Source organism: Pezoporus occidentalis, unplaced genomic scaffold, assembly GCF_034315485.1.
Source record: "Pezoporus occidentalis ecotype Australia unplaced genomic scaffold, CSIRO_AGI_Poc_V1 ctg226, whole genome shotgun sequence".
NCBI classification, from domain to species: Eukaryota; Metazoa; Chordata; class Aves; order Psittaciformes; family Psittacidae; genus Pezoporus; species Pezoporus occidentalis.
The window spans coordinates 752,748-775,552 of record NW_026914138.1 but is presented as its reverse complement, the minus strand read 5'-3'; the positions used below and the strand labels follow the sequence as shown (position 1 = coordinate 775,552).

General features: G+C 42.0%; 1 long non-coding RNA gene across 1 annotated transcript; it reads left to right on the top strand.

Annotated features, from left to right (window-relative positions):
* The first annotated feature begins 524 nt into the window (after positions 1–524).
* Positions 525–21,683, top strand: LOC134164864 (uncharacterized). Its single transcript, XR_009965292.1, has 4 exons — positions 525–805; positions 2,839–2,981; positions 20,564–20,655; positions 21,101–21,683. It is a non-coding gene; the product is annotated as an uncharacterized LOC134164864 (long non-coding RNA).
* Positions 21,684–22,805: the final 1,122 nt, after the last annotated feature.

The following is a 22,805-nucleotide window of genomic DNA, read 5'->3' as shown; positions in this document are numbered from 1 at the left end:
AGTTTTGCCACTGCCTTCAATGGGAGGACAATCAGTTCCTTTGCTGGTCTCCACAGCTTTGAATTCTCTGGTTGCTTCACCACTAGGGGTGGATGCCACGCTGCATGCTTTGGAAAGAGTGGCATTAAAGCTTTTGTACCAAGGAGAGTAGAAACAGCAAAGGTTGGAATTCAGTGCTGCTTTTCTGAACCACTGAGTGAAAGTGGAGATGGGATTACAGAGGAATCAGATCTATGAATTCCACTTTATTTTCATGTTCAAAGCTTTCCTATCAGCATTGTTTAGATTCTTTTCATGTACTCATAATTTTCACGATCCCCACTGCACAAACTGCATCAAAGAGAAAAGCCCAGGTCTGTTCAGTTCCTTTCTCAGCACAAAGAGCAACTGAGTTCCTCTCTACTCTGACATTGCACAGGCCAACAGAGAACCAAGGGGCGCTTACTTTCCTTTCAGTTCCACCAGAGAACATCCCCTCTTGATGTGCAAGCCAGGAGTCAGGCATCAACAAGAGCAGCCTCTTCCTACATGCACACAGCAGCAGCAATGATGCTCACCCTGAAAAGAATCACAGCCTATCACTGTTATTTCCTCCCTTGAAAAGGAATACAAAAATCATGCTGCTTACCCCAGCTCTGTTTGCTGACCTGATAACTTATTCTACAACTGGTAAGATTTGAAGCACCTTTCCTGCAAAACCAGCCTCCAGCTCACATGAAGCAAATCTCTGGACAGAAACAGCTCAGGTTCCATGAGGAATTATGAGGGAGACAGAAAGGGACTGGATTGTATGCTGGAGCCTGGGGTATGTGCAGAGATACTTAATGAAATGACAGCCCTTGTTTTGTAAAGGAGCTAATGGCTTTGACAAGAATCATAGTTTCTATTCAAAAGGCTCTTGCAGCCCAAGTAACGAGTCTGTAATTCACTCGCCAGGACTGTCATATTCACAAAATGCATTTGTTAGAAGCTGCATCAGGCCGAATGCTTAATAAATTCAATAATCTCCCCACTAAATGCATTAGTGCTGCCCCAGCTATGAGCTTGATAGATCGTGGTAGTTGCCCTTAAGCAATTAGTATTGGGACAATCGCTCCGATTCAGTTGAAACAAAGCACTGGCACTTGGAAATTAGTTTACTCTAATGAGAGAAAGAATTTCTGAAGAGGGTGTAGGCAACAAAAACTGAAAAATACGATGGTGCAGGGACAAAAATGAGCAAAAATGACTTTACAAAATTGCACACAAGGTCAGTTCCCAGGTACTCTGGGACAAAGACCACATGTAGGTGATGTGCCATGAGCATAAGCTGCATCCAGTACTGTTAAGAACAGGGTTATTCTCCTGCCTTTCTATGAATGGTAACTGAAACAAGTCCTTCCCAACCTTTTTAGCTTCATTAAATAATAAGTCACGAGAAAGATGGTCGTCTGAGAGCAAACTGAGTTCTGTGGCTAAAGAACTGTCAGGCTAATATGAGATGCCATGAACAAGTGGCAGTTGTGCAATAACTTACCCAGCAAATACACTGTGTCTGTGTTCCCTGAAACAACCCTGAGCTGGGTGCTTGCTGTCCCTTCAAGAAGTCAAAGGACACTGCAGCAAAAAGAAGGTTATTCCTATGTGCACAAGTGCCCACTTTTGCTGTGCACAAATAATTGAATTATACATCTGATTAAATCAGAAAATAGGAAGATCTTTGGCTGTGCAACACTCCACGCTCAGTACCTGAACTCAAGTTCCGCACTCACCTCTCTGCCAGTTATAATATAGCAATTAGTTCCAGCAGAACTGTATTTGCTTATAGAACTAATTAGAGATCAAGAAAGTGGCTCACTTTTGATAATTACATGGTTGTGTCCCATCTATCAGCCAGTGTTAAATTGTTGTTATATTAATGTAAAGCTTATAATCATGGCTGTTGTAAATTGAATAAATGTTCTTGCCAATTCTCCAATGCAATTAATTTACATAAAAGCCTCTGGAACTAAAATTAAAATGATATACATCTTTCCAAGGGTTTCATTTAAAACAAAGCTAAATAATAGAGAAATTATATATCTTTTTTCTTTTCACATTCTTCTGTTTACTGAAGTTAATGGCCAAATAATCACTGAAATGTGCCTAACCCAGTTACTCAGAATTGTTATACCAATAGCTCATTTACATGTACAATGATGCATTATTCAAGACATTAATATTTTAAAAAGCCTGTCCTAAACCAAGGGAGATTCCAGATGATGGTGCAGGAGATCAGAGGGAATTCTATTCCCTCACAGTCATCTGCACGTAAATCATGCTCATCTCTTTTATTTAGGCATCTGCATTTTTGTATAGAGCATGGATGCTGCTGATACAGACAAATCTGACCAAGCCTTCCCTGCTGAAGAAAGAAAATCTACATTCTAGTCATCTATAAACCTGTCACAGCCCAAATTTAAACAAGCTGCACCATGCTTTTTCAAACAAGTAATATTGTGAATCACAGAAGCTAGGGTCAGAAACGGTGTGTAAAAATACGTATGCCTCCAAAATCATGAGGGTTGGTAAAGGGGAACTCGTTTAAAGCTGTGACAACTTTGCTTACCATGCAAACACTGCGTGTTACAGTGCTATTTCTTCCACCTCCTCTCAGACTGTTTTGCCTGCCTGTTAAGAAGCAGATGCAGACTAAGTATAGATAGACAGTTAACTGTGGCTCTGAGCCTGAGCTCAAGACCAGGTGTGCTTCTCATTCCTGCTTCAAATCATTAGATCTCTACCCAGTCAACACATCTTTCTGGATGGGAAATCAAGTTCACATCGTGCCTGACCATAAGTTCACATTCTTGTACACAGAGCCTGGCTTGGGGAAACTGGAGCAGATCCATGTGTGTAGAAGGTCCATGCCAATGATCATCCTGAGCCTGGTCTTGCCCAGAGCCTGCATGGCTGCTCCACATCCCAACAAAGGATGGCTACAGTCAACGTAGCTAGAAAGGGTGAGATCTCCTTCACTGATGTTTACACGTGGTTTACAGGAGGGCATTCTAAAAATCAGTTTTAATGCTTTAGGACTCCTCAATGCCTCCACAGAACTAAATGTTAAGAAAAGGGTTAAAATGTGGTGTGTGTCCCAGTAAAAGAATTAGTCAGAACACCACTGGTAGGTAATTACTGGCCTGGTCCTCTCTCCTGCTGCAGCCTGCTTAATACACTGCCCATTTTACTCTACAGTTCATTTTTTTCTACTCTGATATTTCTGACATTATCTTATTCTAGCTGAGCTTAAATACTCACTAGAGTGGAAGCTGTTTTCCCTTGATTGTCTTGGAGCAAATCTCCTCACTGCACCCACCCTATTACAGGGAACCAAGCATGTTAGGGGAGGAAGCCAGTGACATTAGATAATGATTCAGGGGACCTCCTAAAGCTCACTCATTTCCTTCCACTGTCTCTAAATTATTATTCCCAGCAACTTTTGGAATTTCTACTCTTTTTCCTGTAATAGCCTTATCCAAGGAGACAGTGGCTGTGAGCATGCAGAGCACAGGGGTGGCAGTTCAGTAACTCAGATCAGCTTGCATTATGCTTCAATCCATGTTAGCTCCATAGAGTCACAAAACCCACACAACTCACACGATTGCCCTTCCTTAAGTGTTCGCTCCTGACAGTTTGGGTTTCTGCCATGGATGGGCATTTCATAAAAACTCCTGGAAAAGAAACTCATGGATGTGTGGAAGTATTTCTGCAGTCGTTATGCATGCTTCTACATTAAGCATTTACATGCCACATTAGAATTACAGCCAGTCACTCAAACAAATCACTTTCTTCTGGGAAGAACATCTCTGGACAAGTGGCACTTCTATTATGCTGGTCATTATTATGGAGTGAAGCAGCAGACAGAAGTGAGACTGTTAGGGACAGGAGACAATCTAAAACACACAGAAAGTTCCATTGTAAGATTTAAGACATCTTTCCAGAGCCAAGAAACATCCCGTAAAACCTGGCACGCACACAGATGTTGAGTAGGACACTCACACCTGCAGTTTAGAGCTCTGGTGTCACCAGGGTCAGACCCATACAGCATAACATACATTAAGAAATGAAAACCAACTTGTTGCATTACAGGTTTCTGGGAAGTATTTCTCTGCTTTAAGAAACTGCATGACAAAGTTCTACATAAGGAACAGAGTGTTAGCAAACACAGAGCTTCCTCTGTGCTGCAGAGAGGAGACTGCTTCCATGAACAGTCTGTCATTTGGAGAAATGGTGGGACTCTAATGTGGGGACTCCGCAGCACACAGGAGCAATGGGATCTTTGTGCAGGCAGGAGTATTTGCTATTCATTATTTGCTGTTTGTAACCTGTTTATCATTACAGTTTCAGCCAGCCAAGCACACTGTGGAGGTGCAAATGTTTGTAACCTAAGTGAGCTCCAAGCAGCCTGAGTAAACAGCTCATAAAACCTGCACAGACTAAAAGTTCTCAGCACAAACTCTTCTCCAAAGGTATGAGAACTAGGTGCTATGTGCATATTCCAGGGTCACCAGCAGGAACGTAACTGCAGCATGTATCACTTCTTTTGTAACTTGAATTCCTGCAGGCTGCCTACTCAGACCCTTGGGAGCATCACCAGAGCTCAAATACTTGCAAGACAAACCAAGAAACACAGTTCCAGAGCCCCATAACAGTAAGGCCCTGGGAGTTAACCAGGAGCATTTATCCTAAAACTGGCCTGAGATCTGATTTAACAAGTGGCCATGTTGAATTCGATGTCTGTCAAGCTTTAGGAGTTGTAAAAGGATTTATTACTTCCTTTACTGAATTAATTAATCACTGTTATTAGGGTAATTTTAGATTGTTCAAGAACATTTCCTTCACCTTTCTCATTCTTCTGTGTCCTCCAACCTCTTCATGCCCAGATACCACCCCATAATGTATGAAAAGGTAATACATTAATGCTATTGTGAAGATATAAACTCACAGAGAATATATTGTACCACTGAATATATTGTAGCACAATTCTTCCACCTACACTACTTATACTTTCATTTTTGAATGGGAGATAGACCCCACTGTCTACCATTCCCTTTAAAGCTATTTAAAATCATTAATCATTTCTGTTATTAAATGATCCAGAGGAGCAGAAGGCATTGTAGGGGATAGATATCAAGTCCAGTTGCTGAGGATCAGGAGCAATCTATGGAATTCTGCTGGTATAAGACTGGCCTAGAATGAATCCAAGCATTTTTATTTCAATGGCTCCTCCTCCATTCCTCCTCTCACTGTCTTGTACCATACTTTTGTGTCCTGCTTCCTAACAGCTCTGATTTGCTCTGCACCAAGGAGACATTAGAGAGCTTGGGGGTGGTCAGGGCTGTTGCAGGATGGGTTAGTGATGTACAGTTGGCTTTTGCATATTCATGTAATGAAGAAAACAAATCCGTTGGTGTAATTCCTGACCTCCAGCTCTTCACAGACACACAGGCACTAATTTATCTTAATACCAGTGTATATGACAGGAAGTGTACTGAATTGATGACTGTGACCCTCACTCGCAAACAGGGAGAAAATGCATTCCATGAGACCATGCATTGTGTTCACAGCCAATACTAATCCCATCAGAGCAACTCTTTGTTCCCCAGCCATAACACACTACAAGAAGAACATGACCAGTAGTAACTGAGCATCCATTATTTCCTATACATTCATCCCACAGGGATGGGACAATACATACACCAGATACCATGCAAGGTCTTTGATTATTACAGGGAACTGATCAAATTTAACTTGATACACTCTCTTCCCACTTTTTTTTTTTTTCTGCCTGGATTTATAGGGTGTTTTTGTCTTGCTGTTTCATTGTTTTCAATGGTGAGAACTTTGCCAAGCCTGCACTGCCAGCAACTTCCTTGCTGGTGAGAGGATGGGAATAAACCTCCTCAGATAGCAGCAAGAGTGGTTCCAGTCTGCAGAGGAACCTAACAAAATGTCAGTGCCAAACCTCACTATCTTCCCCAAGATGGTGCTTCCATGTAACACCCTCCTACCACTGCAGCTACACACGTGTTCCCTTCTGAGTTACATCACCAACTACTAACAGGTACTAACATGCTGGGGGACATTTATGTTTCATTTTCCATGGTCTAGCACAGTTGTTCAAGGAGAGAAGTTGACTCAAGAGACAGAGGGCAAATAGACCTGAGTTTAACTTGTTTGAATTTCCTTGTATTTATTGCCTTGCCATTCAACATGGCAACGGGCAGCAGATAATTTATGGTATTGTGCTCATAGAAACAAGTTTGTATTAATGCAATAAAAAGCTCAGAGCACCAGCAGTTCTAATAAAATGAGAATTATCAATAGAGCAGAAGAAAGAGGGGTGGGAGAAGAAGAGATGGTCATTAAATCACTAACACCAAGGTCTGGCTGAGATATGCTCAAGTCAATAATACCATAAAGTTTTATACTGGGTGTACTGTGGGAAAATGTTATCATCTCATGCACATGAAGACAGAACCATTTAGATGTAATATATTCACTTCCAATAATAGGAGAAGGATCACTTGTGCTGTGGTCTAGAACTCTGAGGAGGAGAGGTGTTGGGGTGGGAGTTAACATCTGGTAGAAGAGCACCACATGCAAACATTGCTCCAGCAGGGCCAGCCTGTGGGAAAGCAGACCAAAAGCTCCATCTCTGCAACTGTTTCAAAGGGATCCTCTCCCTGTGTAAGGAGAAATGTAAGGAGTAAGTAGAGACATGGTTTGAATGCACTTGTGATGTCTTGGCTTTCCCCAGTGTCTCTCACAGGGACGGGAAAGAACTGGAAGTGGGAGGAATGGGAAAAGAAATAACTGCAATGTGTTTACACCAGAGAGCAGAAACTGTAACAACTCTCGCGTCAGTTACAGAAGTGTGATGTATAGTGAAGAAGATTAATTCAAGAAGTAGAACATTAAGCCTTCTTTTACATATGCTCAGAGAGGAAACAGCTGCATCTGAGCCATAAAAAGGGAAATACCAACAACGCCAAAAAAAAACTTAAGAAAATGAAACCCCAATTAATCAAAAGGAGGAAAATCCCCTGAAGTCACTGCACGTAACCAGATCTGTTACCGCTTCCAAGGATTTGTGCCAGTGCACTTGCTGCCCCTGCCCATCCAGCCACAGCAAGGACACAGACTTCTTTGCTCAGTAAAACTCAGGGCTGAAGGATACAAAAGGTTCTTTCACTTCCACTTTGTTTCAAACAAGGGTGGCCTTGACTAAATACAAACTGTTTCCTAATGCTTCTGTATTGGACAGACAGAGGCTGACTCATCTCAGCATCCTGCCGAGCCGCTGGGCTGAAGAGATGCAGGAGAGAAGGAGCTGAAGGGCAGAGTTTAGAGTGATGGATCTGTGGCTCTCAGGACTCACCCCATTGCCAGCACACACCAGAAACTCCAGATGGAGGAATGGTTGTTACAGCCCTGGCTCCTCTGTGAGACACAGCTCATGTGTGCAGCAGAGAGCTTCCTCCGAGGCCTGCAGTCTGCAGGACTGGCAAGTAATCAGCTAAAAACAATATCAAGAGTGGTCCAGAGTAGAAGATAAAGAGTTAGAATGAAGAGGCAAGGTCTGCACATACAAAACTGAAGTACAGGCAAAGGTCTCGCCCATATATGCCAGCAGGTTTTTCCTTGAGAGTAATTAGCTTTAGCTTATGCCATCAATCCTATTAACTCCACTCCACCCAAAGTTCAGAGAGCAATCCCCAGGTGTCTGAATGACTGAAAAGAACACATGAGCCCACAGGTCTCTGGGCATTTAAGACTACAAACTTTCTGTGGGTTTAAGAGTAGCAAATACACAAGATTGATAAGAACTTTTCTCTTTTTTTCTTTGGCAAGTATGAAAGAGCCACATTATCTAGGAGGAGGGCACTGCAAAGCAGAGAGACCTTGACAGAGGACTAGAAACAGGTATAATTTACATGGTTTGATATTAGTCTACCTGGACATTCCCAGGGATGTGGAAGATGTGAAAAACCAGATATTAAACAATTACAAGAAGAAAGCAACATTTTTTTTTAGGACACATTTTACCATTCTGCACTTCAAAGAAGGGGAAAATGATCACAATAGGAAAGGTGCACTGAATCCCACTGACACAGGAAACGATAGAAAGAAGAATACAGAAAAGAACCAAACTATGGAGCAACAGTGAGATTCTGAGGTACAATCCACTGCCAGATGTCTGCAGCACGCACAGTCCCTGGAGCAGGGCTGGCAGCACAGACCCAAGCCCTCACCTCCTCCTATGCACAGAACCTTACCTCCCAACAGGTGAAGGGGAGTTGTGTCCCGGAGCTCCTGCATGCATAGAAGCAGTTCTGCCTTTAACAGATGCAGATTAATTGGTGCTTTTTCATCAGAGCTTTCCATCTGGAGCATTGCAAAAGCCTTGCCAGAAAACCTGGGAGATCTTTCAACCTTCTGCTGGAGTTGGGGGCACTGGCAGTTGCTGGGCTCTGTCTCGGTGTGCAGAGGTGTGAGCAGGAGCTCTGCTGCTGAACTCCATTGCGTGTGAGACCAGCATCAAGAATCCTGACTCTTAAAGAGGGGCTCAGCAGACTCCTGGGCTCCCCTGTGGTAATGTTTCAATATAACCACCTTGACTTAAATCCTTCCACTGATTTTATGTCCTTGCTATTTAAATGAAAACTTGCTTTTGTGCTTCTGGCTGACTGAAGCACAGTGATTTTATGGTAGATTTCACATTGCAATTAACATGCTCCCCCTGCTTTACCCTCCTCCCCTCCCTTGGCAAGAGGAGCCCTGGGACTGCATCTTGGGAAACCTAAAGCCTAAAAACCAATGCCAGCATGTTGTCTGGGTGCAAAACTTGCCAAGTAAAAAGGGACGCTCCCAACTTCTACCGCAGTCACTGAGGATAAGTGTCACAAGTTACGTAGCTCTGTATTAAATACAGTAAATACATGTACAATGTGGGATAGGATTGCAGACTCCTGCCCCACCTGTTCTGGCAAATCAGCATGCAGCCCTTTCCTCCCAGCCCTGCAGTGTTCCCTGGGTTGGCAGTTCCTTGGATTATGGAGTATTATGATTTAGGATAGCAGCGTTTCACCTGTACTGCAGTGACTCTCAGAATCACTGACAGCAGCTTATCCATTGATGAACTGAATGACTCCTGAAGAAACAAATCAAATGTATTCCTATATCCCTTCCTCTGGGCTTCCTATTCTTTCTATTTGTTGTATAATTTATAATTTATATAACTTGTGAGAGCTCAAAGACTGTTTGGTTTAATTGTAGAGCAGAGAGAACTCTCTGCAGTTACAAGTGAATCTCCTGCCTCCCAGCTGCACATTCCCATGTGTCCAAACAAATCCAGTGAGAAACCTTCCCCAAACAAGCTTGGAGTAACTTAAATCTACTTGAACTTCAGTGTCTGCATTTCAGAATTTGGTCTTAAAGCACAGATTAAAATTTAAGCCCTTAAATCTCATGGCTTTTTCCATACCTCTGCAGCTGATATAACTGAAGTGCTTTAGTTTGACTTGGTAGCACGAGCCAAAACAGCACTGTGTATATAACAAAACCAGTTACTGGATTATTCCAGTCTTGGCAAGAATGTCCAGCATTTCTAGAACTAATGTTGATAGTAACAGTTATCCCATCGCTAAGTATATACCTGTAAGTAAAAGGGTTCTGCATTTCAACGCCATTTCAGCCATTGAGATATTAAAAGTAAACCTGGTAATACCCCACTGTTATTGCTATTGTTTTCCTGCAAACAGCACACAGAGGAAAACATGGAAGGAGAAAAGGAGCCTTCCCTGGTTTATTTTTGTATACCCCAGAAAATTATAGCACAGCTAATAAAATGAGGGTGTCCTACACAAGCTCCAATATTGTATAAATCATGAATAATACATCAGGCAAAAATGAGGAACTGCAATAGAATCAAACCTATATGGAAATAAATAAAACATAACAGAAGCACTGCAATCATGTTAGCTCTGTTGATAAAAGTGTGTTTGTGTTTGCAAGAGGAGAAGGGAGGAAACTTCTCTAGTAAATGATTGTAAAAGCATTAGTAATAATAAGAACTACATGGCAAGCCAAGAGAACTGGTAATTAACAAATAAGTGTCCAGACACCTGAAGCCGTTTGGTGGAGAAGGTAAAAAGATGGGAAACCAAATGTAACAGTACCTTTAATAAGGTGTCATGGATGAACCTTGAGGGTGGATGGGAGCACACATCCTGCCTTGCAGAGCAAATCGAATTTCATAATGGTATCTTGCAGCGTGTGTCTCTAATTCTGCATGTGAAAAACTTCTGCCTGAGGAAACCAGAGGGGACTCAGGAATTGGAGGAAATCACCTCAGTGCTTCACCTTGGGTAAGTGTGGGATTAAATCCCAGCTTTACATTCCCCACAGATTCTTTCAGGTGTGTAGCCAGGAAAGAATGTGCCAGTTCAGGGCACAACCACTTCCCTTGCAGGAAGAAGAGAAATTAAGAAGGAAGAAGGTGATTCCATGTTTATGACACTCCCCTGGAATCCGCTGCAGATGCTGCAGATGATGGTGAGATCTCCGTGTTCTTCTATGTACTTCTCCACACCTCCTCCTATCCAAACTTTATTCCCCCCACTACCTAATGGAATAGAGTTCCACCCAAAAAGGCAGCTTTGGTAGGTTCTGAGCTCAGCACAACTAAGCTGTGAAGGTATCATCATGCATGTTTAATGGAAGTCTAAAGAAAACGTTCAAGGACAAAGAATTCACTTCCACAGTTCCCTGTAATGATCCCCATGCTTCAAAGTAAATCTCTTACCCCTAAGATTACTATTAACATTTTATGCAAATAGGATGCATCTCTCTTTTTTTTTTAAGATTCAGAATAATCTATGCATATCTTTATATTACTGCTCAGAGCCATTAGCCAAGATGAGTTCATGTTTTTATTCCCTTTGAATGCTGGATCTATTTTATTTCTTTGGGTGGCAGCTTTTATTATTAAAGTCAGCAAAACTTGATGAATCCTATTACCTGCCCTTCTCCTTTCCAACCAGACATGATTTATGAGCCAAAACCCGAGTCTGGATTGCTAATAGCCTGCTTTTCTCTGATCTTTGCATTTGCTTCTGAATGGGAACAAAATTGAAAGTAATAGCTCAAAATAACTCTGATTATTAAACAACAATAAGTAGCTTGGAGAACCTATTTACTAAAGTATTCTTAGAGTATCATGCACATTCATGGACAGTGTCGGATGGGGTTTGTCCAAAGGTATAAGCCAGTTGCATGCTGTGCTTGTTGCCCTTCTTGAAGAAGGAAGGCATTTCCTTCTTCTATTTCCCAGTCTTTTAATGACTGGGATGCTCCCTCCAAGTGCCCACGCTCCCCACTGCTGGAGGTCTGGTGACGTTTGTCATGTGCAGGTCCCACTGTGATGGAAATAACCCCAGTAACAATGACTACAAAGCATGGATAGGGTTTGTACGCTTTTGTACCAGTGGAGTACGCTTTTTGTACAGCAATGGTCAGTAAAAAAGAAGTAAAAGCTGATTTTTCACTTCACTCATTTACAAAGAGCTGCAGCCTTCACTGGACAAGTACTGAAAGCCAAATAACTTTAATCAAGCTTTAACAAAGAGCCAGCAAGGTGTGACTGGAAGGTCGGCACCGCAGCTCTCTCAGCTGCATGCCAGCACTCAGATGCATTTAATGCTGTGGCTGCCCTTCAGTGAAGGCCTCTGGAAGTCTTACAGCACCATCTATAAATATTCAGGAGTTGTTGAATGCAGCAGCAGGAAGAGCCTTTAATTTAATTTTGAAGGCTGCAACAGACTGAGCTTTCCAAACCTGATGGAGGGGAAAGGCTCTCCTGCCAAAGCACAGCACTGCTTCTGGCTTTCAAACCCCAGCATTAAGGCCACAGTTTAGGGAGCATCATCTAAGTTGAATCCTCTCTCAAAGAGCAGGAAGAGAAGAGCACAGGCCTTACACTTTCCCACTGCTACCCCCACCAATCTCATTCAAGCTAATGGGTACTCAAGAGGTTTGGCACCTTGATATTTAAGTGGTTGCTGTTGATATTCTGGCAGCTCAAGGGAGCCTGATTTCCTGCGGTTTTTATCCTGGGTTAGAGCTGCATGAATAGGTACTAAAGAGTTTATCCCTACCTCAAAAGCTGCAAATGCAAATAGATGATGGATTAAAGGCAAAACCAAAAGCACAGAGGAGTGAGGTCCTCTGCCTGTGGCCAAAAGTAGATCTGGGGGCATTCAGAGGAAGGGAACTCCTATGCTTCCCACCAGCTCAAGCCACTGCCTCCCCAACTGCTGCCAGCGCACAACTGCTCCATAGAGTGGTTCATTCTGCTGATGATACTGCTGTGAGGCTCTGTTCTGTGAGAAACTCAATGTGAAATGCAGAGACAGGAACAAAACCACACCAGCAACAATTAAAAAGGGGAGTTGTTAATCTGAGTTAAAATGAAAAGACCAACTACCCCACAAGCAAAATTCAAGGCATTTAAGGCTGAGGATCTGAAGATCTGTTAAAGTAATAAACCCCGGGACACTCCTTTGTCTTCTTGACTTTCTTCTATACAAGGGAGATCAACCCTCCAGCTATCCAGAATTGACTATCCAGGGCAGAACTGGAGGGAAAATAGATGAACTGCTGATAGCAGCACTCTTTATAAGAAACATGGAATGCACTGGGATAAGATAGGGTAAGATCAGAAAGCAACCTATGCCCAGCCCTATCCAGAAGAAGATGCTTGGAAAAGAGGCCATGAAATAAAACTATCACTGAACAAAGAGGATCAGGGCAGAGAAAAAGCTTTTGCTGCCTAAGGACAGTGAACCTTGGCAATGCCTAGTAGACCTTCAGCTCGTATTCATGGGCTGTCACTCACAATGGGGACACCCGTGGCACAGCAGGGACTCGCAATGCTGAGCAGGGGTCTTGGGACATCATATACATAAAACTGAAGTGCCAGTTAAGATCATAGAATCACGGGATGATTTGGGTTGGAAAGGACCTTAAGATGATCCAGTTCCAACCCCCTGCCATGGACATTTACCACATCTTTGGGCAACCTGTGCCAGGGCCTCACCAACGTGGTGGTTACACAGAAACCCACAGGCTGTAAAAAAGATCCAAAATACAAGCTGATGGGTTGTTTGTGAGGAAAGGATTGTGCTCTCCAAATACAAGTTACCTACAGAATGAGTTATTCTAACAAAGGCTACACCAGTGGAAACCATAAGCTCAGAGTGCTCATGAAGATGCTTTGGCTTCTGCTTTTTCCAGCATGTTAGTCAAAGTCAGGCAGATGTTTACCCATATTCCTGCAAGTTCAGGGTGTTACCTTGAAACCTGCACACCCAATTCTGAGGAACACATGCTGAGAGCAAAGAAGAGGTTAAAAACAAAGGAGAAGCACATCTTCATGTGGTGCAATTTCTTACATTCTCTACTTAATGATTCAGATGCTGTGGTGTGATTTACTATGAGTTGTGACTTCTCACATTTAATGAAGTGAAACCCTCTTGGCCCTCTGTGAGATGTATGCAGGGATGAGAACCCAGTAATTTACAGCATTTGTGACCTTATTACAACGTACTTTTTGCTTGACTGCTCTTCAGACCTAACAGGATCTGTTGTCAAGGGCTCCATGGAATATTCGTTATTATTTATAATTGGATGTAAAAGAGATTTACCTGTAAAAAAATGTAGCTTAAAAATGTAATTTTCAATAATGTTATGCTAACTTAAAAACAAGATACTCTTTAAGGTTAATATTCATTTCAATGATGCTGATGAATGCTGCTCTTTGCAGTGAGAGACAAGTAGTACAAGGTTTGGTAGACTGCCTGCTAAAGGGTAACTAACTGTTGAGCAAGCAGAAGCAATAGATACCCTCCAGGGGACTGCTGACTTGCTCCTCACTTGAAATCTGCAACCTGAAATGCTGCTTCCAAGTTACTACTGTGGCAATCCATACCTTGGTGCCAAGCAGGTGGATGGATACCACAGTAATTACAACCTCCTAAACCCTCATTAGGAAATATGTACATTCTGCCAATTCATTTATGGTCTAATGGAGACATTATCAGGTATCGTGATTACTACCTGCGTTTGCTGTTCCCCTACTTCAGGCAATTTACCCCTCTGACACGGACTCTCCACCAGTTGTATGGACAGATTCTGACACCAGGGGGCAATAAACTCAACACTTCGGGGAGCCCTAAAGGCTCTGGAAGCCTGATGCACTTGCGATGACATAGAACTTCATGAATTTCTAAATCCAGAGATGGGATTTATTTGGGAGTGAACTAGAAACCTAACACTACTAAACAATGATAGACAGATATAATTGAGGATTCCTAAAGAAATCCGGCATCCATCCTAACTGCTTGCTTACAATGGTACAGTGTGTCAGATGGTGCCTGTGTAGCTCAAGATACATCTTTTCCTTCCAAATTCCTATTACTTGGAGCTCAGCCTTGCAGTTATGGTGAAAAAAAAAATCACATCCATTCAACTTAAACCAGTTTAAGTAAACTCAGAGTGTAGTTCCTCCTAAAGGAAAATTTATCTCAGTAATAAATCAGACAATACAGTAAAAGATCTGCACTAAGCTTTATAATGCTTACACAGATCCAGTTTAGGGCACTCCTTAACTGGGTTCATCATCCTTGTGCATTGAAGCTAGAAAGAAGTGCAGAAGTCATGCAAGAATAATGACGAGGATCACTATGAAATACACTGTAAATCCTGATCAGCAGTGAGAACCGACCAAGGTTTTACCTGATTCTTTCCCATTTTATCATGTAGCTTCACAAGCAAGAGATGCCAACAGCTGCCCTTGCTCTTAACAGGTGAAAAAGATGCTATCAGTCAGTTTTGAGATCTTTGTCTGAGCTTCCCCGTCATCACTACACAGATAATGTTTCTCCTACACTGTAAAATGCTTTAAAAGTTTCACAGCAGTGTTTGAAATATTGGTACATGTTGTATTATTTGCTCAGAATAGACTGCAGTGAAGCAGCAAAAGGCTTTTTTAACAAGTGCTGTTTATTCCTATTTAGTCCCGGATTCCACCATCTGCATCACAAAGGGTCTGCATCTGCTGTTTCATTTTACATTTGGTGGCTTATCGTGACAGAACAAGAAAAAGATTGCAATTTGAAAAACTTCTTCTTTCAACTTTTCTAATCTTTGCAACAACAATTTAACAAACATTTTCATGTTTGCATCTATTGGGGTTTTTTATATCAGGTCATTCAGAGCTTTCATTTGATTGCTTGAGGAAACCAAACTGTTGCTGCTCAATCTCTTTGCAATGTTCCCTATAGTGCAGCTTCTCAGAGAGCTATCAAAGCACCAGTGGAGGGCTGATAAAATCAATCTGTTAAAATCACCTATACAATTTATTCTTCCTCCTTTCCCCACCCCCTCTGCCTTTTAAATAAGGATGCCTGGTTATTATCCAGCCACCTAAACAACAAAAGAATTTTCTCCTGTACTGTGTTGCCACTTTGATAATGCCATATTGCTATAGAGAATGTTTGCTTCTAAAGATTGGAGATTTGTTTGTAATGCTGGAGGTGTTCAAGCTGTGGAGGATATTGCAGAGGTAGCTCCCAAAGAGCTGCAACTTCTATTTTAATGTTGCCCCTGCTTCTTAGCTAAGTTTTCTCAGAGTGAGACTACTCGGGGATCATGAAGTCCAGATCCCAGGGATCCCAGGGGGATATGAAATAGAAATAAAGGTCTTCTAGTAACACAGTAGCCAACGCTGCTTTAAATGTCTCACCACCATTCTCTAGGAAGATCTAAGCCCTTCCCTCCATACTCTGTAGCTCCCTGACCAGAGTTTAACAAAACACACATTCTCCATAGCCCCTGCTCCAGACTCTCATCTGCATGGCTCCAAGCACCTGCTGGTCAATAGACAGAATTAGCTTCCCATTACTCACCCTGTTCTACAGGCAGTTCCACTCTAGCTGTTCAGCTCCCTATGGCAATATTGGAGGAAAATATCCCTTGTGTAAAGTCAGCATTGTGCTTTCATGGAACTAGAGTTGCTTCCAGCAGCCCTGGATACAAAAGCTCTGAAGACTGAAGTTGCCTGCGCGAATCCAGCACTATCACAAAACTCCATACTGAAATGCCAGTTCATGAGTAATCTTTTTTACCCCTAATAGTCAGGCTTAAATTGACTTAATTGTATGAGATATAGCCTTAGCAATTTCCTTTTGTGATTTATAGGATTAAAACCTGTTTTCCTGCTGGCAGGCAGTGCTGTTCACCAGCCTCCCATCTCCTGTTCCCATTTCATTTAGGCAGAGTGATCTGGCATTATTAAAATTGGATTGTTTCCTTATCCCCATTAAACAAAAGGTGGTTTGATACCAAGTGTTAATATATTATTGCTTTATGCTCCTCCCTGTCCATCAAACCTCCAGCCTGCACTCTGGGGCACAGCAGGAGCTAATCATACATTAAGAATCAGTGGTAGTGTAAGCAAGACACATCCAGCCTTGCACTGGTTTGTCTTTAAAGATTAAGATTTTCCTTTCTAGTCTTTTCTGATGCTCTTTCTTAACAGTACAGGACAGCAGAGAGGTAACCGAGTGTCCTGTCCCAAGACTCCTACCCGCCAGGCAAGTGTGACAACTGAAAAAGTGCCCTTCCTGCGTATCACACAAGGCATAGGTCAGCAGCTGGGACATGACAGAGCCTTGTTTGTGTGATATTAGAAGGAGCTAAGTCATAATCAAAAGATCCACATGCGAGGCATGGTGAGACATGAGGAAGAGATCTCTGCTACAGCCTTGCAGCCAGCACGGAGGGAAGGGGCATGGCAGTCCAGGAGGAAAGGAAAATCAATCTTCTGGTGTGACATGATATTCCTTTGATCAAACTAATCTTTTCGTATTTCTCTTCCCTTTTGTTGTTGCTGTGAACATCTTTTGCCTCGGGGGGAAAAAGTGAAGAGACACAAATAGATAATATACTGGCATTTGAAATCAACCAACAGGGCACGAACTTGCTTGGGTGGAAATAGAAATAACCAAGTCTGATTGTATTGATTTACTACTCAGTTGTGAATCCTGCCCTTCTGGAGCCACCGGAAGAAAAATAGAAGCCTATTTTAGGAGGGAGGGAGGAAGCAGTGCACATAGACTCTGTGCATTCTCATTTCTTTCCTTTCACCATGTGAATCATTCCCAATGAGGCCAGTTCAGACTCTGAGTCTGCTGCTGAACACTGACTATTGCTTCATTTTTTTTCAGAGAGATCCATAGGTCAGATTTAGGTGAAGCAAAATACATTTCTAAGTTCCTGAAATGATACGTTAACATGCTTGCCCTTTTGAGGAACTGTCACTGGATTTAGCAGAGATTTCTAGAAGATGAGTTCATTAAGTTCATGGAATACTCTCCCATGGGAAGTTGCTGAGGTTCTTTCACCAGATGTACTCAAGAGAAAATCCAATTTAACTGTGAACTGCAAAGGTTTGCTGAAAGTTAAGAACTCACAAGATCCCAGGAAGGGAAACAGACCACAGTTGCCCTTTAAATCTGACACTAGGGCTGGGGTTTACTGTCTGTAAACTGAGAGCTATTCATGTAGGGCTCTGAAGAATAGAGTCCAGCTCTGTTGTTTCCACCACTGACATGACATTGGACATTAACATGAGAGATCATACTAGCTTTTAGCCTTTTGGAAGACTCCAGACCCCGCAAAGAACATGTTAAGGATGAGTTTGCCATTACTCACCTTGACCTGTTTAGGCTAAACCATGGCACACAACAGTACAGGTGCTATTTGAATACTTCAGGTGTCTCACACTGCACGAGCTCTAGCAGGGGAGACAGAGCCCCACTGACCTTTTCAGTATTCTGTATTGTGACTTGCTGGAGTCTTTTGACTCATTTCACTGTTTTACAGCTCCAGTGAGAGACACAGCGGGGTGGAATGGTCATCCCAATCAACATAGGAAATGATGAAAGGTCAGCATAGTAAAATACCCAAGGGTGTTTCAGGGAATACATATGGGCATTAAAATTTAGCTGCAGTCTCTGTGCCAAAGCCTGTAATGAGAGAAGAAAATGGCAGCCTATGGATTCATCTCCTGTACGAGCCAGGAATTACTTTTCATGCAGACAGAGGTGCACATATTTCTAAAGCAAATGCAGAGACAGGACACAAACTTGAATACACGCCTGCAAAACACCATGCAAATATTTCTAGCCATGCAAATTACAGAGCAGTTTATGAAGTAAACCACAAGTGAATGGGATAGGTGGGTTGGGGCTTCTCTTTCCCCCCCCCTCTTTTTAGTTTCATGTTCTACCCGCTTCAATGGAAACAACAGTCCTTGTCCCCCTGCTGGTCGCTATCAGCATGATCAGCCCCAATTCAGTGGGCGTACACTGATCTGTACTGCTTGAAGCTTTGGCTCCCAGTAATCACACACGTTTACTTCAGCCCTTTTTGACATCAGCTTCCAAGTTGTCCTAAACCCTTGAGATGGCTGCAGAGCTCTTTGGCTCTCCACAGCAGTGTTATTCAGGGAGAGCTGCACATCACCTCTGTGCACGGTGCCGTGGCTCCAGTGGGACTCCCAGGTACTGCTGGGTTGCAAATTAATAACAGCAGAACTGATATTTATTTACCAGCAGTGTTCTTCCATAACTTAAGCTAATGCCAGAGCCCAAGATGAGCTTGTGAACTGATGCATAAAAAAGAATTTAATCTTGGCAAATTAGATACTAAAGAGCAGTATTAACTATGGTTTAGATACCCTGTTTGATAATCTGCATTCAGAACAACTTATTCAACCTGATACGTCTGCAGCAAATTCTCCTTTGCACAAATTTCTCTGTTGAAACAATCATGAGTCAGAGTAAATAAATAGCAAGGTAGCTCTGATAAGAATTTTATTGATTTACTTTTCACTCCTCTGAAGCTGGCCTTGATTCAAGTATTTTTATGTAAGGTTCGTTTTTGAAGCCTTTTTGGCAGCAGTTTCAAGTTTCTTCTAATTCCTGCAAATTTCAAGTCAGATTTGGGGCTGTTGTTGATACCAGGATATCTTATTAGCAATAAAAGTATATTACCTATAATTGAATAGCTTCTCAATTAACAAGTTGGAGAGCCAGCAAAAACAGGCAATTCCCTCTGCTGCATCCACAGCAGGAGGCATCTGAATTACCAGAGAGTCGATTAGTGCACTTCCACCCAGATGATAAATAAGTACATAAAATGCACAAGATGGAAATAGGCAAATATCAGCTTTATGTAAAATGAATGCGGGAGAGGTTTAACAGTATGGAGAAAAGTACTGTTCAATGTGTAATTTCTATTTGAAATACAGCCAAAGAAGTCTGTAGATGCAAATGGAGAAAGCACAGGAGTAATTCCATAATACCTCCAAGACCACACAAAGGATGCAGTGTGCAGCAGTGACAAAGAGGAACTGATCTTCCTTCACTCAATCCCAGCTCAGCAGCAAAGAATCTGACCTCCTCAATCCTCCTGAACTTAACCAACCTTGTCTTTATTTTTCAACAAACAGAACCCTGCCCTAGGGAATTCTCACTGAAATTAATAACATTATAGAGTTGTTTAAGCACAGGGAGAAAGAACTAATCCTGAGACACTTGTATTTTGTTTGTACAAGCTCCTTTCATGATATTAACTCCCAAGTGTTTATTATTTGCAGAAATACATTGCTGGCATTTAAAAAGTCAGCTTTCATGTGTTGGAGCTAAATATGCATGATGTTTCCATGAGCGGTGTGTAATTGGGTAATTCTAATTGCAAAGAAGAATCTTTTCCTTCTTGGAAAACAGGTTGAAGTTTGTATAAGGTAATGAAGCAGGGGTCTGAAGTTCACTCATGGAACAAATTGCATTAAGTGAAATCAGGCAGTTGTCTGTTCTGATTTTCTTCCCCTGTAAAAGCTTGATGTCACCCAGTCCCCACTGCTGATGGACTGTTATTATCGAGCTTATTCTATGAAGAGACAAAAATTAAGTGATTAAGGAAAAATATTACAATCAACTCCCATTCATTCATCTCTCCAAATGCCATGGTACTTCAGCCCAGTTTTTAAGTCACTTTCAATAAATAAGATGGGGACAAAAATGGGAAGGTTGTTGCTATGTAACTTACAGCATTGAAATGGATGAGGCACTGTGACCTTTGCCTCCGGAGATGATGTGCAAACTATTTATATGCACAGCTGTACAAATTACCAGAGTTTAATGTTAAATTCCATGGAAAATCATCTTTGCTGTTCTGCTTTTGAGGAAAGAACAGGGTTTAAATATTTAATAGGCTTTCTTACTGGGCACGAATATTTAATATTATGTAAGTGAGCCGCACGGAGATCTCATTCAAGGCTCTGGCTTCAAGCATTTGGCAAGGTCTCCTATAATGAGAGTGAAAATGATAGGTTCATCAAATCACAAGCAGCAAAAGGTACCAAATAACATTTTGGAGGTTCAGCAAAATCCCTTTTATCATGTGCTTTCTGCAGCACAACTTTCAGCAGTGTGTTCTCCCTCCTGCTGCCTGCTCCAAGCGGCTGTGAATCCCCAATGGAGTTCACCTTCCCCCTCGAACACGCAGGTAAGTGATAATTAGATTTCAAGTTTACAGAAAAGCCTTCAGAACTTCCATGTAATGTTCCTAATATGCTGATAAGCTGGAAAACAATTCTCACTTGTAGTTTGACAAGCATTGGTGCAGGCCTGCTCAGTGCTGGAGAGTGCAAAAACAACTAATCCAGTGCTCACCAGCACCAGCTGAAAATGACAGGAGATTCTGGCTTTGTGCCGAGATTGAGAGTTAAAACCCTTCCAAACAGGGGGGGCAGCAGAAATGAAATAAGAATTCACAGTTCTGTAGAGCTCAAGGTGTTTCACAGCTTTTAAAGCACCTATTTTAAAGACACAAGAGCAGCGGCATGGAGAGTCAGAACAAGCTGCGTGACAGACCAGCAGCAAAGTCTGGACTTAGACCCAGAATGTCCAAGGTTTTATTTCATGACATTCCCATTGCAAACCTCTCCTAGGAAGCAGAACACAGAGGCAGGATCAAACAACAAAGTCTTTACTCTCAGCAAAGCCACCCTGACTGAAAACCATGACCAAAGATGTACAAGAATATTCTCTCTGGCCCAGTCCTATGTGTTCCAACAAGATCAAACACCCTGACACTGAGTGTTCTCAACTCTGCAGAAGCCACATCAACAACTATTAAAGGTCTATTCAGAGCCTATAAACATTTTGTGCAGCAAGTATATCAAGTTATGTGTAAATACTCACATATTTGATACGTTTCCTTTGGGGCCTTTTGATGTGTATCCCAAATATTACTCTGCTGAATGTACCACTTCATTATTGTCCACAAAGTCAAGAGAACACATTATCAGTAAACAGATAATGGCTTTTACTTGAGACTTAAGATGATGAAGACACTAAGCAGTGCATGTGGGTAGTAACAGAACCTGGTAGATGGGTGATAAGATCCTGTCTTCCTTTTGTTGTTCTGTCTTCATCTGAGACAACATTGGGGAGGTTGGAAGATGTGAAAATTGCCTGTGGATTGCGTGTGGCGACATGCATTGCACCAGAGTCCTGAGTTAAGTAATAAAGTTGGGGAAAGAGTGGGGGTTATTTTGGGTTGTGGGTTTGTTTGGGGTTTAAGTTTAGAAGATTTTTGGCTTTCTAGGAATTAAACAAGTGAAACTTTCAATCTGATTTTAAAATGTTACCAGGTTTTATGGATGGGGAATTCTATTCCCCTTGGTTTCAGGATGAAGAAATAGTGTATTGCAATACAGCATGTAAGCAGGGGTCAGGCTGAATTACTGGGATTTGGTTACTGAGTCAGAGGCACCAGGAGCACTGACAGAGGCTGACAGGCTTCCAGGGGCAGTAAATCCTGTGTGGTACCTTCTGGACTGGAGACAAAAAAACACCATTTGCCTTTTTTTTTTGCCCTCACATCTTGCAGTCCAAGAGAAATTGTATTAGATCAGCACCGCTCCCAAGAAAGCCTGAGGCTGTAGGAAGCAGTACGAGTGAACCTGTCTGTGGCAATCCTACCTTTGAGTCAGCACTGGATCAATTGCCAAGCATGATTTTATGGTTTGATGGACCATAAAGCTTCAGGCAACAAATGTGGGGTATGATCTTGATCATGTGAGGTCATTAAAGATCCCATAGCACTACTTGTTTGCATCAGGTTATTCATCTGGCTGTCCTGGATCAATTTTAGTTCATCTCTTTCAAGAGAAAATCCCCATATGCAATTTCTGATTTATTCTTCACCTCCAGGATTCAGCTGCTGTGTGGGAGCATCACTGTTTCAAACACTGCAATGTCACCCCAAAGGCAGCCAAGTATTTTCCATTGGCTTGCAAAATACTGGGAAAGCCATATTTAATCTCCACAATAAAGGGTTATTTAACACAGAAAACAGGTTATTGGGGTTTATTGTGCAACATAGACATGAACATGAATGGTTAATTTTTAAAAGGCAGTTTCCTGCCTGAGTTTCCATGCAAATGGAAAAGCCACTTCCTGCTGGCAGAGCTTGGAATCAAAATTGCAGGCAGCTAGATTTAAATATACAAAGCCCTCCTCATATTACAGTTCTTTATGTGCTATTGGAGCCTTCCATAAGGTTTTAAAAGAGGCCATAAGTTATACATAATTCTTTGTGTGCGTCCTTGGAATTGGACGTTGATTTATACCAGCTGAAAGTTTGACCTC